The following is a 6,063-nucleotide window of genomic DNA, read 5'->3' as shown; positions in this document are numbered from 1 at the left end:
ATGCTCCCCTATCCTACCTTCCTGTATCCCAATCATCCCGTTGCCCCAAGTTCTCCCCATCCAACCCTTCTCACCTTTTTCTCCCCATCTCCCCTTACCCCCCTCCCACCCCACTCTTAAGATCCCGATTTTTTGCCTGGCAATCTTTTCTACTTCCCCTACCCAGGAGGATAGCTATATGTTTTTCTTTGTGGATCTTAATTCTTATTTCTAGAAGATATTCTGAAAATTAACAGAAAGATACATGATAAATTATCCATACTTTATATATCTTCAAGACATGTAGTGATTTCTAGCCTTAAATACCTGCATAGATTTGCATATTTTGTAAATAATAATTTTACTTTAAATTAACAGGTGAACTAGTAATAGAAACAGTGGCATAATAGATAAACAGTGAAAACAAATTATCTTTTAAAATAAGCTTCTTACTTAAAAAAGTAGAAAAATGAAAGAATGTGAAAGACAGATTGGAGGAGTAGAGTTTGGTTTTTGAATGAGAATGAGTTCCAATTGAGATTTTCAACTGGGTCTTTGAAAGGACGCTGACATTGAAGTGTGTGGAACTTGCATGAGGTTAGTTAATTGCTTGAGTCATGATTTTTTTAATATTGATTAATATATTATGATTACAAAAGCTTTAACACTGTTGTATAGCAAGCAATTGGAGTACATGAACTATCCAAACTTTTCTATATGATGAAAAATAAACCAAAATGAAGTAATTATTAAACGACTAGGAAATACAGTTTTGAGGTAAAGTTATTTTAAAATTTTAGGTTATATCTATGGTTAAAATAACATGACTCAGGATGTTTGGTGTTTGTTTGTTTGTTTGTTTTGTGTTTTTTAAAGTTGGGATCTAATTATATTGCTCATTCTGGGCTTAAACTAACAATCCCTTTGCCCTAGTCTCCTAAACACTGGGATTGCACATAGATGCCATTAGGCCTAGCTTTTGAGGTTATTCCTAACAGTTTAATGGACTTGAAGATACTCTTATCAATATTATAAAAATATCTCAACAGCACTTATTTTGCTTTTATATTTTCTTAGAAAAAATATTTTCTTGGAAATACATTGTGAACTTTGAGAAATATAAAATAAGTAAACACACACAATTTAGGGAAATGACAAATCTATGAAAATTATGTTGGCTATATTGCACTAACATAAAATAAATAGGTCTTGTAGGATTTTAGAGAATTCTTAAAATTATTTTAATCTACAAAGCATTATGCAAACACTAGTAAATGTTTAAGTTGAAAATCATCTGCTTTCTTTGTAAGTACAACTTTGTGTGGATTAGATGTGATCTATAGGTAGAATGAACATTTTAAACAACTTGATGCCTTTTTAAATCCCATCTTTATGTTAGTATTTGTTTCTGCATTTGTGCATGTATGCTATTTTGTCAGTATTTGTACATGTGTGCTGTTTTTGTCTTCTTACTCAAAAATAGGTAAAAGAAATGCTGCAGCCACTTTTGGGTCTGTGTCTCCCCCCAGAGGCTCTTCAACATTGCTTCCAGTGATTTGTGCACAGACTGAGAATCACGGAGACTGTTGCTTTTCTTTTTATAATTTTTTAAAATCTTTTAATTTTGGTTAGAATTTGGGTAGTCAGTTGATAGGGTAATCTTCAAGATATTTAAACCTTTTTTGAAAAACAGCAGAAAATCACTGAAATTCATTGAAATTAGGGCTGGATTCAATATTATTAATTTGAGCATGTATCTACCCATGATTATTTTATTCAGCTGATGATTTTTATATTGATTCGAATGAAAAAATGTAAGACAAAGTCCAGAAGACTTGGTTACACAGCTTCTGAGAGCAAACGATTTCTTAAATTTAACATTTGTACAAACTGACTATATTACTAACCAAAATGATATGTTGATTACCCACAATACATTTCTAGATTTTTGAAAGATTAAGCTTGAAAAGGGAATTATTATAAAGCAATAGCTCATTTAGACACTAATATCAGTTAGGTAATATTTAGAGAAAAGAGTATCTGAAACACTTGGGTTGCTATACTCCATTTTGCATTAATCAAAAGTTACAGAAGGGGATTACACAGAATTTGTCAAGTTTTGAACGTTTTTACTTTTAGCCACAATATAATTTTTCTCTTTGTTACTTGCCCCATTAGTATTCTGCCACATGTCCTGAACACTGAGTTAAGAGCCAGTCCTATCCTCCACTTTCGAAACTTTTAGGCATTTTTTAAAGCAACACCAAGAAAACAGCAAATCATGTAGTATGTTCAATTTTTCACTGAGCAAATTACTTTTTTGAAGGGGACCAGATAGCTGTTGGGGTAGGTAATTGGATGGAAAGCCTCTCACCTCCAGGGTGGCCTTTGTACCTAGAGAGGGTCAACAGGGACAGAAAGCCATTACCCTTTGATTGCTGTTTGCTGATCTGTGTGAAATGAGTTGATGGCAACCATTCAGTTTCTAGGGGACATGTATAGGGATCACATTTGGCATCCTTGTTGGTAGCTCCAGAAAAATAGAGATGAATTGAGCAGGCAGTGAGGTTACAAGGGTGACCCTCCAGATTCAGATGAACTTTCTTTGGAGAGGAACTTTACCTGACCCACACTCCTTGTCTACTTGATGGCTAGACTAACAAAGCACTTAGGGTATTAGAGACCTGAGATCAAGACTTTCAACACACTTCAATCTTCCTTAGAAAAATTAATCAAAATCTTGTTCTCATCTAAAAAAGCTCTTTCAAATTTGGAATCAAATAAAAATTGTGTAAGTATTAATATAGTTGTTGAATAAACAGGAGATATATGATAAGTACTAAGATGGCACTTAGTATTTGGTTTTAAGTACTCCTAAGTAGCCTAGTTTGCCCACTACTAGAATCTAAATTGCCTTTTATTCTCAGAAAGTTTCAGGATTTCAACTTGTTGCCTGGGCTTACATTTGCTTTACCTGGAAGAGTTTTATCCAAACTTTTCATCATTTTGGCATGTGCTCTTAAGTGTTTGTGCCCCAGAACCAAGTAATATAATTATAAAAAAATCAGACAAACTTTTAAGTCTGTTCACAACTTTGTGTTGGACCATATTCAGCTAAAACTTGGCTAAATGCTGTTCAGGCAGCATGGATTGGTCATATTTACAATGTCGGCACTTATATCAAGGCTTAAGAGAAGCCCAGACTTTATAATAACATAATGTTCATGTTGTGGGATGTTTGTATATTCTGTGAGAATGTATTGTTGTGATTGGTATAATAAAAAGCTGATAAGGCAATAGCTAGGTGGGAGTTATAGGTAGGACATCAGGGCAGAGAAAGAACTCTGGGAAGAAGGCAGAGTCACCAGCCAGACATGGAGGAACCAGTGTGGGCAGTACAGAGCCACATGATAACACATAGATGAAAATAAATGAGTTAATTTAAGCAATAAAAGCTAGTGGGGAAAGCCTAAAGTCAAGCTTTCATGATTAATAATAAGTCTCTGTGTCATTATTTGTGAACTGGCAGCCCACATAAAAATCCAACTACATAAAAAAAAATCCAACTACATGCCCAAATATTTTAAATATATAATAATCTCCTTTTGCTTTCTAAATGATATGATTGAGTAAATTATCATATTTTGGTTGCTGTGTGTCCTTTTATACAGGTTTAGAATAAAAATATATAAGGCCACCTATTTTACCTGATTCATTGAGAATGAGAATATAAGATAATCAAAAATTTGCCATAAAAATACAGTGAAGAACAGTCAGGGTTCCCTGCCCTGTGGAAAGTCCAAGGGACTGGAGAGGGAGGGGGAGAGGAGTGGGGGGAAGGGAAGAGGAGTGGGAGGAGGGGGAGGGAAATGTGAGGCTTGGAGGAAGCAGAAATTTTTTTTCAGTAAAAAATAAATAAATAATAAAAAATACAGTGAAATCATACCATCAAATCTGAAACAACACAATTCTGATATCGCATAAATAAATGAATTTCAAAAATACAAACTGCCTATGAGCAGAAGACACGAAGTGAAACATTCAGTTGGAGATCTGAAACTAAAAAGACCACTAAGTTCTATGGGGTACTTACTTATTACTTTTGGTTTTTTCCTCTCCCAATTTGACCATCTTTAAGATAATATGAATTTTATATTATTAGTTTCTATTGTGAAGGTTGTTGTTCCCTGATCTCTTTCTCAGCCTGTTTGTCATTGATATACAGTAGGGCAACTAATTTCCTCTCTGAGTTAAGCATGTATCTAGCAAGCTTGTGAAGGTGCTTGTCAGCTGTAGAAGTTCCCCGGGAGAATATTTGGAGTCACTTATATTTACAAATATATCATCTAAAATAGCAATACTTTGACTGCTTCCTTTACAATTTTTCCCCTTGACTTCCTGTAGTAATTAAAGCATTATATTGAATAGATATGAAAAGAGTGGACAACCTTGCTTTTTTGTTCCCGATGTTAGCAGAATTACTTCGAATTTCTCTCCATTTAATTTGATGTTCGCTGTAGACTTGCTGAAAATTGCCTTTATTATGTTCACATAAGTTCCTTTTATCCCTTATCTCTCGAAGACTTTTATCATGAAAGGGCATTGAATTTTGTGACAGAATTTTTCAGACTCTAATAAGATGATTATGTTTTGTTTTTCTCTCAGTTTGTTTATTTTGGTGGGTTACAGGGACAGATTTTTGTAGGTTAAATGATCCCTACATTTCTGGGATGAAATCTACTTGATTGTAATGCATGAAATTTCGATGTGTTCTTGGATCAAGTTTGTATTTTATTAAATATTTTTGTTCATGAGGGGAAATTAGTCTGTAATTCCCATCTGCCTTGACCCCCAAGATTGGTCCCCTGGGTCTGTCTCCGAAAAAATTTGGAGATGATATTGCCGAGGCATCCGGTGACTGGAAAGGCCTGAGAATTACAGTGGAACTGACCATCCAGAACAGACAGGCCCAGATAGAGGTGGAGCCCTCTGCCTCTGCCCTGATCATCAAATCAAAGCCCTCACGGAGCCACCAAGAGACAGGAAGAAGCAGAAGATCATTAAATACAGCGGAAATATCACTTTCAAAGAGATCGTCAACATTGCCTGGCAGATGTGACACAGATCTTTAGCCAAAGCTTTCTGGAAATATTAAAGAGCTAGCTCCTGGGTACTGCACAACCTATGGGCTGCAATGTGGATGGGCGCCACCCTCATGACAACATTGATGACACCAACAGTGGTGCTGTGAAATGCCCAGCTACCTAAGAAGCAACAAGAGAAAATGTTTCAATAAAAGACCATCTGATAAAAGAAAAAAAATGTATTTCAGAATTGTATAACAGAAATGTAGGGAAGAGTATATAAAATTATTAAAGATATAATTCATGCATAGGAAAATATTTGTAAGTAATCATTTCTATTGGTGCAATAGGATATGTTAGTAATTAGAAAATAAGATAACTTTATTTTAACTCAAAGTTCAGGAAGCTGGGAAATTTTGTGATTTTATTATATGCAGACAAGGTCTCTGTGGAGCAAAACAAATGATATAAGAAGAACAACAAAGGCTGTCTATGTCTTCTGGAAATAGGCAAAGATTTTTGGGAAATTCAGCCCTGTTTCTTCTCTCTTACCCCTCCTTCCCCTGTCTAGTGAGTCTTTCTATTTATTGCTATGGGGATTGTCAGTTTCTGTTGCATTGGGCTTTGTAACTGGAATCTAGATGTTTCCTGGTAGTCACTCCGATTACTATTTTAGATAAAATATGGTTCAGTTAGTCTACCTGAAAAGAAACATCTGGCCTACATATATCATGTCCTCAAAATAAATCAAATAAGGTTATTACAGGTATTCATATGTATTAACTAAGCAGTCTTCAGGGAAAAGTAGATTCTTTTGTGTGGGCACAAAAATGAACATCATATGAATGCTACCAGGGCCATCATTTTTCCTTGAGAACACTGTGGTTCACATGTAGTCATGGGAGTCCTGTTGGAAGGTGTAAAGATTACTAAACCAAATGAAGAAGCAGAATCCTCTGGAAGCCCTGGAAAAAATAGTCATGGGAAGTGTCTGGGGCTT

The 6,063-nt window shown here is 35.1% G+C and overlaps 1 pseudogene; it reads left to right on the top strand.

The window, feature by feature from the left end:
* The first annotated feature begins 4,823 nt into the window (after positions 1 to 4,823).
* Positions 4,824 to 5,247, top strand: LOC101979343 (annotated as a pseudogene).
* Positions 5,248 to 6,063: the final 816 nt, after the last annotated feature.

The sequence above is a fragment of the Microtus ochrogaster genome, chromosome 2 (assembly GCF_000317375.1).
Source record: "Microtus ochrogaster isolate Prairie Vole_2 chromosome 2, MicOch1.0, whole genome shotgun sequence".
Classification (NCBI taxonomy): Eukaryota; Metazoa; Chordata; class Mammalia; order Rodentia; family Cricetidae; genus Microtus; species Microtus ochrogaster.
Note: the sequence above shows the minus strand (reverse complement) of the source record. Positions and strands in the feature narration are given on the sequence as shown.